Source organism: Notechis scutatus, chromosome Z (assembly GCF_049901735.1).
Source record: "Notechis scutatus isolate UNSWTSFEM ecotype Mainland chromosome Z, rNotScu1.2, whole genome shotgun sequence".
NCBI classification, from domain to species: Eukaryota; Metazoa; Chordata; class Lepidosauria; order Squamata; family Elapidae; genus Notechis; species Notechis scutatus.
This window is the reverse complement of record NC_142025.1, coordinates 131,809,530-131,823,735: the sequence shown is the minus strand read 5'-3', so window position 1 is coordinate 131,823,735 and position 14,206 is coordinate 131,809,530. Positions and strand designations below refer to the sequence as shown.

At 36.6% G+C, this 14,206-nt stretch overlaps 1 pseudogene; it reads right to left on the bottom strand.

The window, feature by feature from the left end:
• LOC148129302 (vomeronasal type-2 receptor 26-like) overlaps window positions 1-13,814 on the bottom strand; it is a 41,168-nt pseudogene extending 27,354 nt beyond the window's left edge.
• Window positions 13,815-14,206: the final 392 nt, after the last annotated feature.

The window sequence follows — 14,206 nt, the reverse complement described above, 5'->3', positions numbered from 1 at the left end:
TTAAAGTCAATCTCATATCCTGTGGCTTTGAGGTGTTGGACCAGGGAAGAGGTCGGTTCTTCTTTTTGATTGAGTTCTTGTGTTCTTCAATGTGTGCACTTATTCTTCTGTTAGTTTGTCCGATGTATGCGGTGGGGAAGGCGGTGCATGGGATTTCATATACTCCTTGGTTTTCTAACTCGATTCTGTCTTTAGGGTTTCTCAGGATGGTGGATATTTTTCTGTTTGTGCAGAATGCTGTCTTAATGTTGTGTTTTTGGAGGATCTTGCTGATTTTGTCTGTAGTGCCTTTTGTATATGGGAGGAAGACTTTGCCGTTCTCTTTTCCTCTCTCTTGGATTTTGGTTGGGGTTTCTTTTTGGATTAGGTGGGTAATCTTCTTTCTTTGGAATACATTGGCTATTGGTACATTAGTGAGAGTGTGTAGTTCGGTTTTTAGGTGTTGTTCGTCAGCTAAGCATTTTGTTCTGGAGATGAGTGTCTCAGCTACGGAATTGATCTGTGCTGGGTGGTGGTGTGAGAGTGCATGTAGATAGCAGTTTGTATGTGTTTTCTGCTGGTAGATGGTGTGTCCTAGGGAGCCATTGGATTTTTGTATACTAAGAAATCTAGGAAGGAAGTTGATTGTTAGCTTCTGTTTCCATGGTGAATTGAATTTTGGGGTGTAGGCTGTTGGGGTGCATGAGGAAGTTGTTCAGTTTTTCTTTCCTGTGTGGCCAGATTATGAAGGTGTCATCTACGTATCTGAGCCAGAGTTTGGGTTTGTGATCATATTTTTCTAGAGCTTGTGTTTCAAAGTGTTCCATGTAGAGGTTTGCGATGACAGGTGAGAGGGGTGATCCCATGGTTGCTCCTTCTATTTGTTTGTATTTTTGTCTGTTGTAGGTTAAGTATGTATTGGATAGGCAGTGGTTGATCAGATTTGGATGTGCTTGGGGGGTATTGTATTTGTTTTGGATGGCTGTCAAGGCTTCTTTTATAGGCACTTGGGTGAAGAGGGATATGACATCGAAGCTCACTAGTAGGTCGCTGGGCTGTAAGTTTTGTTTCTTTATGATCTCAATGAACTGGAATGAGTTTCTTACATGTGAGTTGATGGATTCTGCATAGGGCTGTAGTTGTTTGGCGAGAAATTTGGCTAGGTTTGTAGAGGTGTGCCTATGCAGCTGACTATTGGTCTAAATGGGGTTCCTTCTTTGTGTATCTTGGGAGACCATAAAGCTTAGTGAGGGGTCTATAGGTATTTTCTCAGCTCTTCTTCTGGCTCATGCAGTGTACAATCTCCAAAGGAAAGCAATCTGGTTGCTATTGTTTTCTCTGCAGTCCTAACTATCTGTTGAAGTCTGTGCCTGTTCTGTTTAATTGCTGTACCCAAGCAGACAGGTGTACAAACAGAAACATCAAAACTGTTAGAGAGCATTTCATCAAGGCTGCCATCGGTGGTTCCACCTTGAGGCAGAATTGCATTTGATTGCATTAAAAATGTGTTAATATGAGAGACCAGTCCACTAATACTATATTGCTGTATTATTCTTGTAGCCTCCTTGTTATATACAGTTAGTTCTGCATATTTGAAATGAATATGTATATATAAGACATTAATTAAAAAGTGTATCTTTAATTTCTATTTCAGATGTTAGGGAAATATTAGCATATTTCATGAAATAAAGTAAACGTGAAGAATGCCATTAACAAATTTTGATTCCTTCAAAAATCATCTTTGTTTTTATTTGTTTCTTTTTTAACATTTTTGTATCAGACATTTTTATGGTCATTCTAGTCGGCTTATATTGAACCATGAGCAAAACTCTTTGCTGCTTTACCCAATGAAGAAGCCTACTAATTTTTCTATTGTTAAGAAGCATGGATACACCATAAATATACCTCACAAGGAGTTTCTAAAATCTCTTTTGAGAGCCCAGTGGCAGCTTTATTCCTAATAATTATCTCCTGTGCACTTGAAATGTACATTTATACATTGAATATGTGTATAGAAAAGTGCATCTTAAATTTGTACTAAAGATGTTAGGGAAAATATTAGCATGTTTCATTGAAAAAGTAACCATGAAGAATGCCATTTAATGGATTATTTTTGTGAGATGCTCTTTCCTATTAAAGTCAGGCTTCAACATGATGATATAGAATTTTGGGAAAAAGATACAAACTAGTAATCCCCACTGGAGGCCAAGATGGCAAAGATCTCCACGGCCACCATATATTTCCCTTTGGTACTCATGTAGGCAGGGATGAAGTACAACCAGACACTGCAAAAAATAATCATGCTGAAAGTAATGCATTTGGTTTCCTGGAAAGTATCTGGTAATTTCCTGTCTAGGAAAGCTGCAACAAAACTGACAATAGCCAAAAGACCCATGAAGCTCAAGTTGCAATAAAGCATCACAACAGAACCTTCATTACATTCCAGAATGATTTCAGTACTAAGAGAGTTCATATCAACATTTGGAAGCGGGGAGAGGTGGAAAGCCAGATGAGACAAAGCAGTGTTTGTACAAGAGAACAGGAGAAAACAACAGAAAGGGCTAGTCTTTTTCCAACCCACATCCTCATCTTTGATCCTGGCTTGGTGACCATAAATGCAAGAACCACTGTGATTGTTTTGGCCAACTTACAAGAAACTGCCATGGAGAAGATGATGCCAAAAGCAGTTTGTCGAAGAAGACAAGTCATACTTGTGGGTCGACCAATGAATAACAGGGAAGAAAGGAAGGAGGGGAGAAGGGAAATGAGGAGGGTATAGGAGAGGCTGCGGTTGTTGGCCTTGACAATAGGAGTATTATGATACTTCAGGAAGATTCCTAAGACACAAATTGTTGGAAAGGCAAACACAAGAGCCACTGTGGCCAAGCTGGTCCCCAAACTATCTTCATAAGATAGGTAGCTGATAGGTTTGGGAATGCATGAATAATGGTTTTTATTTGGATACTGATCATCTGGGCAATGAATGCAATCAGCCATGTCTGAAAAAGCAAAAGTGTATGTTAAATCAAGATATTTCTAACATTACTGTACATTTTCTTCATTAAGAATGTGCACACACACACAAACACACACACACACACACACACACAGAGAGAGAGAGAGAGAGAGAGAGAGAGAGAGAGAAAGAGAGAGAGAGACATGTTAGTACAATAGTTAGATGTATAACTTGGCCAATTGCCAGTTATTCAATCTGAACAGCTGAGCTTTCCATTCTTCTGAGGTCAGTAAAATTAAGACCCACAGCAGTGATGGCAATATGTTGACTTGTAAACTGCTTAAAGAGGGCTCTAAAGCATTATGAAGTATATTGCTATGATGTAGTCTCCCATGTGCTTCATCTTAGCTTGGCATACCTGGAGGAGAAGAATACTTATGTGTGAATCCTGTTTGATGATTTTAGTCCGGCCTTCAATACATTCAAGAACTGGGCCTGTTAGGTTTTAATATTCCTTTATGTAATTAGATACTGGATTTCCTTATTGATAGGCCCCAGTTTGTGCAAGTTGGAAGAAAAGTTTCAAACTCCATCTCCTTGAGTACAGGTTCCCCACAGGCTGTCTTAAGTCTGCTACTGTTCATCTTGATAACCCATGACTATTGTGCCAAATCTGCTACAAATCATATTGTGAAGTATGCAGAAGACATGGCAGTGATGGGTCATATCCGGGATGACAGTGAAGATGCTTATAGGGAAGAGCTGAAGGCTCTGGTGGACTGGTGCAATAAAAGGAACCTGGTTTTAAATGTTAATAAAATGAAGGAGATCATTGTAGATTTTAGAAAGAGCTGGCATGGTTGTACTCCACTCAGTATCAAGGATGTAGCTGTAGAGGTGGTCAACAGTATTAAGTATCTGGGGGTGCTAGATAATTAACAATTTTAATTGGTCTCTCCATATGTCAAACTGCATCACTGTTTGGTTTGGTCTCTCTATATACATATATACATCTGAAACAGACTGTGTTGTTTCTCTCTGTGTCATATAACATATGCAGGTATATGCATAATTTTTTGTATTTATTTATTTATTTTGTCATGTTTATGTGGTGTATGTAGAAGGTGGAGACCCTTTGAGAGCTTTATGCAATGAAAGTTAAATTTAATGTATGCAGATTAGTGTACATTCAAAGTGATAATAAAGTTATTAAGTTCTAACTCCAAGCTTTTGCTAGGTTTCTCAGATATACCTGTTGCAACAAACACATTCAGGGAAAATTGCATCAATCTCATCTAATGAGAAAAATGCATTCAATGACATTCAGGTGAGGTCCATTTATTTTAATCATCAACCAATTGTTGAAATGCAATCATTGACACTATCAATTAAAACTCAGTCGGATAAGGATTATAGTGCATAATGCAAAGAAAAGGTCACATTTATAAATCGATGTCTCCATCTCTTCTATTTGCACTATATTGGTAGTTAAAATCCAATTCTTTATGGAAGATCAATAGAGGCTAAAGATATGATAAAAGGTGGTGTTCCCTTCCTGAACAACTGGTTTTTCTTACAGAAAAAGTATTAATTGGTTCTAGATAATTATTGTTATTTGTGGGCAATCTACATTTAGATTCACAATCTAATACTGGTGGAAACATATTTAGGAAACAATTCATGTTCTACACAAGGACCTATGTTAAGGTAACATCCAATAAAATATAGGGTGTTCCAAGCAATTTTTTTTTTTTGGGGGGGGTAAAGTTAGGTTGTTCATGTCAGATAAATTCAATATTTACAGAGATTCAAATATGCAAAGTTTTTGTGGATTGAAGCCTTCATTTTAAATGTTGATGTTAATTTCAAGGACAGTTTTAAATTCAAGAGAACATTTATTTACAACCTGATATCAACCAGAAGAAGTATGTATATGGTTTGGTTTTGTACTCATCACCATATACAAAGCCACAGATCTTCTTCTTTTTTTAAAAAATTGTCAATTCCTTACAAGATAATAGGTATAAGTAAAAACAAGGTTATGAATACATGGATACATATAAGAAAAATAAATATATATATATATAAAAACAACAGGACAGGGATGGTAGGAGTGTTGATGCGCTTATGCACACACCCTACAGACCTCTTAGGAAAAGGGTGAGGTCAATAGTAGACAGTCTAAGGTTAAAGTTTTTGGGGTTTGGGGAAAAAACCACAGAGTCAGGTAGAGTATTCCAGACACTGACCACTCTGTTGCTGAAGTCATACTTCCTGTAATCAAGTTTGGTGCGATTAACCTTGAGTTTGTATCTGTTGTTTGCTCTTGTGTTGTTGTGGTTGAAGCTGAAGTATTCATTGACAGGTAGGACATTGCAATGTATGATTTTATATACCATACTTAGATCAAACTGAAGACGGCATAGTTCTAGCTTTTCTAGGTCTAGAATTTCAAGTTTGGTAGCATAAGGTATTCTGCAACTAGTAAAGGAGTGGAGAACTCTTCTTGTGAAATATTTCTGGACTTTCTCAACTGTGTTGATATCAGATACGTAATGTGGGCTCCAGACTGATGAGCTGTATTCAAGTATTGGTCTAGCAAATGTTTTGTATGCTCTAGTTATTATTGTAATATTACCAGAGAAAAAGCTACGTAAGATTAGGTTAACAACTCTTAATGCCTTTTTGTCTAGGTAGTTAAAGTGGGCTCTAGCACTTAGATCATTAGAGATGAGTATTCCAAGATCCTTGGCAGAGTTTGGATCACCAACAAGCTCTTGACTATTCAGCCTGTATTTTATTTTCTGATTTTTTTTGCCAATATGTAAGACAGAGCATTTATTTGTTGAGATTTGAAGTTGCCATTTGTTTGACCATTCTGATACATAGTCAAGGTCTTTTTGAAGGGTAGCAGTATTGTCTGTGATGTTGAATAGCTTTACATCATCAGCGAAGAGAATTGCTCTTGATATGATCACAGAGGTCATTTATGTAGAGTATGAAAAGAGTTGGTCCTAGAACATTGCCTTGGGGCCACCACAGTTGACAGGTACAGAATTTGATAGGACGCTCCCAATTTTGATCATTTTTTGTCTGTTTGACAGGAATGCTTCTATGCAGGTGTCCAGAGATACCATAAGATTTTAGTTTTAGGAGTAGTTTGTCATGTACCACTGAATCAAAGGTTTTACAGAAGTCTATGTAGATTGAGTCTATTGCTTTGCCCTGATCGAGTTGTGTAGTCCATATGTTTTTCAAGTGTTACATGATAGTTTTTTCCTAAAACCCAATTGTTTATTAGAGAGTATGATGGATTGGTTAATAATTGATTCCATGACTTTACAGGTGATGCAGCATAAAGAGATTGGTCTGTAATTTTCAACTAGGCTGGGATCTCCCTTTTTGAAGATGGGGATGACCATGGCTTGTGACCATAGTTTTGGCAAGGAGCTGGTCCTGAAAGATTTTTCAAAGATTATGCTTAGAAGTTCGACTATGCCAGTGGGTAGTTTTTTTAAGAAGTAGGCACATATTCTGTCCGGTCTAATAGATAGAGATGGTTTTAGATTGCGTAGTGCTTTTTCAACATTGTCTACTGTAAAATCAATATGTATTAGATCATTGTAGTTTTCTGTGGTTCGGCTAGGAAATACTGGGCATGATCCATTGCTTTTTACCAATACTGAGCCAAAGAATGTGTTAAAGAGGTTGGCTTTAATAGTGTTGTCATTGCAGTCTTTACCATTAGGTCCTTTCAGGGGTGGGATGGACCTTGAGTCTTTTAGTTTGTTGTTTTGCAAAATTGTAGGAAACGTGGGTGGAATTGGTGTGTAGAAGGTTTTCTTCTTGTTTAATGTGATAATTGGTGCATTCAGTTTTTATCTGGTGGCATAAATTTTTGTATCGGCTTTTGAAGTTGGCAGCGTGACCAGATTTGTTTTTCCACCAAAGTGATTTCTTTTTGGATTGAAGCTTCCTTATTGTTTTGGGTAATTTGTTTTTGGGAGTTGTTAATGGCACATATAGTTTGATGACTCTTTTGACTTCAAGTAAAAATATGTTGTAATGGTCTTCTATAGTATTGCATTCAGAGAATAGAAATTGCCAATCAAGGGATGAGAGATCGTTTTTATAAGATCATAGTTGCCTTTTTTGAAGTTATAATTGGGGATTCCGTCATTGTGATGATTTTTGTGTGGACGTATGTTGAGACAAAAGTCAATCATATTGTGGTCACTGTTGGAAAAGGGCTCTTTAATTTGTATTCCATAAATTGAATTTAAACTGTTGCAGAAGATAAGATCGAGACAGTTGTTTAGTCTAGTGTTGTTGGTTACTAGTTGTTCTAGTCCCAAGTTTGTTACTGCATTGTAGAAGGTTGCATTTGTGGGTTCAGTTGTACATTCAGAGTCCAGTTAATATGAGGTAGATTGAAGTCTTCAAGAAAGATAAAACTGTGTGGGCAGGATGCTGCCCATGTTAGTAGTGTATTTAGCTTGTTTGCATGTTCGATGTCATAACCAGGTGCTCTGTAACATAGTAAGAACTGAAATGTGATATTTAAGGACAGTTCACAGATGATGGTCTCAGGAATAGCAAGCTCCTGGGTAACTTGGATGTTTTTTAGATATAGGGACTTTTTATAGAAGATAGCAACACCACCTCCTCTACGGATTTCATGATCTGATCAGTAAACATGATAGTTTTTTACTGTGGTAATGGAGTCAGGGAGAGATGCATTGAGCCGTGTTTCACAGACAAATATAATGTCGAATTTAGCTGTATTTAGTAAGAGGAGAAATGCAGGTATTTTATTTACCAGGCTTCTTGCATTGAGTAGCTTGCATTTAAGGCCAGTTGTGGTTGGAATAGAGATAGTTAAGGGTGATGATACAGAGATAGTTTTGATGTTGGATTGGGTGGGGTGGGGTTGGATGTGGAGTTGTGGGTAGTGTGACTTTCTTTTCATGCAATCAGATCTGTAGTCTATGTATAGGTCCTTTTCTCCATTGTCTAGATGGTTTTTGAGTTCTGCGCAGAGTTCACGGGAGTGCATTCTTTGCAGTATGGATAAGTCTGGTCTTGAGTAAAAAAAATTGTAGTTGGGATTGGTTTTTGCAATGGCATTTATTGTATGAATGAATATGCATTTGCTGGACTCATTTTTGCATACAACTCTACAAAATCTTGATCCTCCTGGAGATTACATTTTGAATGAATATAAACTTTCCATTAGCTTTAGAAACTGTCGAAATTCTGATAGTTGTAAGAAGGGATATGAACTTCTATGGTCTAAGTTTTTAAATAAATGGAAAGGGGATTTTATATATGATACTAAACATAGTAAGTATCTAAATGTTGAAATGTATCCCATATTCTGATAAGGTTTTTACCTGTCTCATTAGAGATCTTCCCTTCTGAACACCGAGTACAATCATAGCAACAAAAATGTTCTCCTTTGGTGCTTTTTCTATAACCTGAATGGCATTTCTCATTACACATTGAAACCGGCTGTGTCTGTCCATGAAAAGAAGAAGCATTGGATTAAATATGAAAAACTAAGAGAAAGCTCAGTCATGCATTATAACAATTGAAAAAGAGTTGTACTACTGAATGAGAGACAACAATAAGTTACTTGGAGAACAAATTAAGAAATTTCTGTTCTTCCTTGATATGCAAATAAAGGTCAACAGATTCAAAAGGTAATCAGTGTTGCAGTCAGATTTGTTCAGTTATTCAGTGATGACAGGTTTATTCATGAAATATTGTCCAACTGACAAAAAATCAAGAGAATTTTTGGAAAATATATTCTAATTGGCAGATGTACAGTTTTCCTTATTAAGAATAGTTGACTTTATAACTTGAACTTTGACTTTATAACTTAGATAACAAAAAGAATAATAATTAGGGAAAAGAATTATAACTTACAGATATAGAAACTATGATAATTTTGTTTGTTAATAATTATTCAGTTTTGTAAGCTGAGTATTGAAGCTATATGAACTTTAGATAAAGTGGTGTTGAAATCACATAGATTCTACCTGTCCAAACTGGGTTGGCTAGACAATGTTCTTTTCGGAAATAGTCAACAGTTGGTCTAAGGGTGCGTGTGGGTCCATATTTCCAATTTTGACCCTAAGAAAAGACTGATTTGAGAATATGATCCAGTTGATGATATCAAACCCTCCTACTAACTCTCCATTTTGGTCAAAAGAAATAGTTCTTCCACTGCTGTCATTAAATGAGACAAACCTAAGAAAGCGATGCATCTAAATGAGAGTAAGAAAAGAATCATTTAATATATTCTTTTTATTGCCCTTTGTTTTTAGAACTATTCATATGCTTTACATACTAACTCTTAAGTATGGGGAAGCAGGATTTTTCACTTTATTGATACAATGACATCAGACTATGCCCTGCTTTCCCTGTTTATACAATTGAAAAAAAACAGGGAAAATATATTGAAAAACATCTCTTTCAGTCTGAAAGACTAAAAGAAATTGAACATATTTATTTCATATGGTTTAATCTTTCAAAATGAATTTTCAAAATCAGAAAGTACTAACAGAGCAACTAACCTATCTGTTATCTAGTTGCTAATTAATTTCACAGCTGATTCACCCCAAAATTAAGTTGGATGTTTGTCATCACATTGCCTTTTGTGTGATGCATCAAAACAAACAAACTAGACATCTGGGTAGACTGTGTGGGACAAAGACTGTGCAAGAGAAGGAGAATTAAATTCATCACTTTAAATTCATCACAAAGTCCAGGTCACCTTCGGCTGGGAGAAAAACTCTCCCAGGAACAGTCTTTAAGTGGAGTCCAAAACCAAAAACAAAGTACATACAAACTGTAACTAAAAATCCAAACAAACCATGCTGCAGTAATTACCTTGACAGGACAGGAGAAGGAATTGCACACTTGAAAGCACAGGAAAATACACACACAAGGAAGCTGCCAGGAACACAGATAAGCTTCGATGATACCAGATAATTCACAATTTGATCCCAATAACTTGCTGTGTGGAGCTTCCCTTTTTAAACACTGTGTTCCCAGCTGCAGCTAATAAAGGGAATTAGGGCGCTTTCCTCCTCCATAAGCCACAAATCTCATGTTGCTCCCTTCTCCATTCCTCCCTGTATTCCCTAGGATGAAGACGGGGTGGGCCTGGGTCTTCCTCTGAATCCCTCTCCCTCGCTCTACCTCTTCCCTGCTCTGCCCAGCCAGGCTGTGTCCTTTCCCAGTTTCTTCCACAGCCAACAGAGCCACACTCAAACTCCGTGTCAGCTGCTCAGCCTCCCCCTCTGAATCAGATTCCGACAGGGGCATGACATTTATTATATCCATAAAAAAATACTTTCTGATGAAAACAAACAAACAAACATACAAACAAACAAACTAGCCACAGACGTGCAGTTGAGAATCAAAGCAGCATAAATAATAAAAAGAAACAAGAGCTTTCTAAATTCTTACCCCAACTCAAAGGATTTTTCAAAATAGTATAGATAATATAATATCATACCATCCTCATAAGGTTTAAGATATAAAAGTAAAAAATAACCAAAAAACCCTGTTCCAACATGTTAAAAACAAAAAAAGTCAAGGAAACAATTGTTCCGTTGCTGGGAAAAAGTGCCAAGGAGATGACAAGAAACAGGGAGGAATTGGATGAGAAGGATCTTTAAGGTCATTTCCAATTTCATAATTATTTGATTGAAACAAGAAGATACCGCAAATGCCTTTACTAGTTCATTCAAAGGATTACCTTCCATGATGAACTTTCTGTCTCCAACCATTTGTAATTCCCTTTTGGTGGTCCACTGAAGAGTACATGGCATGCAAAGCATATGCAATGGAGTGTGCAGCCGTGTAGATGCTGTAGCTGTGAGCAGTCATCCTCATCTCAAGCACAGACATAGGAAGAGCATCTAGCTACTCTTTTCCAGTGCAAATATCCTCACTCATATTGTCACTGATAAAACCAGGGAGGAAACAATCAAATACCTGTTGCCAAGTTTCTCTTAGGAAGCCATCTTCTTTCTCCAAAGCAGGGTTCCTTGCTTGAAGAAATTGATGGAAGCCAGAAATATCTTTAAAATTAATTGCCAATGATAAAGATCCATGAACAAAATTTAAGTCCCAACTTCTTTGAAGGGGAACAGATACATAATAAACATCTGAGGTCATAATCCATACTTTAGAATATACTGGCATTTCCACAAGTTCAGCTACTTTGAGGAAATTCCTTAAAGTTAACATACTTTGAAATTCACCTTGAACAATCACTGTATTAGATTTGCGGGTCAAGAGAAAAAGTAATGTTTCACGAATCCTTTCTTCTATTTTATCAATGTCATTGAGATAGCCGTCAACCAGTTTCCTTATGAAATCAATGCAGATACCTTTCTTTGAAAACATGGGAGGCACATTTTGTAGTAATATCTGTGTTGGTTTGCCAATATCAATATATAACAGCCCAACCCATGTCCATCCAAAATGCAATAGAAGATAGAGAATTTGTTTGTGCTGTTGAAGTGTGTTTGGGAACATCCAATGGAAAACAGTATATTGGGTCTCCATCTCTGGAGCAGAACAATATCCAAGCTAAAAATTTTTTTAAAGAAACCAAGAAGAAAAAAGTGTCTCATTCCCACTCTCTCCTAAAAACATTTCAAAGTCAAGTTATGTTTGTACACTACAGTATAATCCAATTCACATTAGTGCTCTAGCAGATGTTCTTAAATTGGAACACAAGTATTTTACTATTATTTTTATTAACCAATATTAAATATTATTTAATAAAATACTATTTATTATTTTAAAGCAATTATTCTTTCATGAAAGCCACTGACTTGTTCAATTTTGTAGCTGGTCAGGATGTCTGCCATCTGCAGGATTTCATCAGAATTTGGTCCCACAATAACTGCTATCAGATTGTTTTGGAGATCACAGTTATAATTAGGGGTGAACCTGTTTGGCGTAGAGAGCAATTCCATTGTAGCTGCATAGGTATGTTGTGGACTAAAATAAGTGTTATAGATCTTGAAACCTAGGGTGACATTAGTTAAGATCTGGGTATTTTCATTAATCTCCTTTACAGCAAACACCAAGGCTACAACATGTTGGTAGGCTTGAGTCACTGAACTGAAGTGAAAATAAAAAATCAGAAATATATTTCAAATTTCAAATATTTATTGTCAATGCACAACATGTGTACAATGATATTGGCTGAGCCTCCCTTAGTGCACCCCCACAACACAAATACATCTCAATAATTCACAGGGGAAGAAACAAAATCCCTAACCCAATAAATCATACTAACAGACAATCCTCTATACATATATGTGCATAACATAACATAATATTATATTGCACCAATGTGAACATGTTGCACATTGCACCAGCCCTGCAAGTCTATCATACTACATAGTTATGATGTTATGTTGCATTCAGGAGTCTGACAGACCACAAATATATGCTGTCCTCGGAAGCAGGTGCTGCATTTCAATACAATACGTCTGCCAATTTAACATTGAACTAAGACAGTCATCAAGAAACAGTGATTCTCTGCTTTAACCTGGCACTTATGTATGCAATATTGTGTAAGTGTTAAAAGTGTACAAATCTCTCCCTTATACACAAACAAAACAGGAGAGAGACAGGGATGGAGATAGAAAGAGCACTGTTTCTATTTATCTTTCACTGTAAATGTTTAAAAGTAGAAACCTCTTGTGATTCTCAAGTACCAAAACTGTACAGGTTCCTTTAGATTAAGAAACAAAATATAATGTGGATATCAAACAAGCCACTATGATGTCCTTTCCTCCCTCTCTCCCTCCCTTCCCCATAGAAGAAAAACAGTAGCAATTATAAAAGTTTAATACTACTTGCCCCTATTTTTATCAGAGTAGGATCATCCTATGTCTTGCAAATTTCAGTTCCTTACATGAACTCAGGGATAACATCATGAGAGGGATGAAGATTACTAAGATTATGAAGAATAATGCTTGAATCATTGCTACTACATCCTGCAAAACAAACATTGCATATAATCTTAAGGAGAAAATGTAATATGAGTACCCAAAATGTAATAATCACAAATGATTTGTTTCTTTGTTTCTTGGAAAATTGTTTTGAAAAACAATTTTCCATCTCCTCCACAGAATAGTCTCAAAGTCTGGCAGTTATCAATTGCAAGCCAAGATGGTAGAGAATACACATTTGTCCACTTAGTTAATGGAGCACAATTGTATCTCCAGCTTTGACAATCACCATGGATATGTAAATAATCACACTTTAATATTCATAGAATCACAAGTACTGACATAGCCTTCAGGGATATGGGGAAGGGACTTGACAATTTTCTATTAAGATAATAATTAAGTCAAATAATCCTGTAACATGTGGTGTTTACTATACTGCTGTTATTTTTGTCTCATACCCACTTGTCAAGAAGAATGTTGTAATGTGGTCCATGGGGCCATATTCCATTGAACTCAATGGTAACTCAGTTAATGAAAATCAGCATAAACATTATGCTGTTTTGCAAAGGGCATCACCATGTTTAAATGCTACAAATTGATCCCATTTTTCCAGGTCAAAAACATTTTAGTTTGGGAATGTTAAGAATTATACCTGAAATTGTGTGCTTGGAAACAACATCCCCCTGAATTTCAAGTTTTCTCTAAAATTATTTTAGCCTACCTTTTATATCTGTCAGTCATCTAAATTGACCCTGTTGCTTGGGAGGAGTGTTGTGTGTGGCTGAACAAGTCATACTGCCTGTTTCACTTGTAATAAAATAACCTACAATTTGGCTGAATGCAATTTTGCAACACCAACCTTTCTGATAGGCAAGATCATCCATAACCAACATGCTGATGAAACCGAGCTATCTATCTCTATCCTGAGTGAAGTGAGTGATGCAGTAGTCACCTTTTGTTGTACCCAAAGATTGTGGACATGGAACAACAGACATCAAGTAAGAAAGACTGGCTGTGAATAGGCCATTCTGCATCCAGGAGTTTATCATTTTTGGTCCTGGATACGGTTGTGTTATGTCTCACCTGGACAAACAAAGTAATAAGTCCAAATTTCCAACTGAAACACAAATAAGCAGGCAAGTCCGGTAATTACAGGGTTAAATTCCTTAATCTGAAAACATTCTTGGCAGTCTCATGCAAGCTGTCTGCCAAGTCCGATAAGGAAGCATAAATCACAAGTTGACGCCACACACAGGATAATTCTAAAGCTTCTCTCACAAAATAA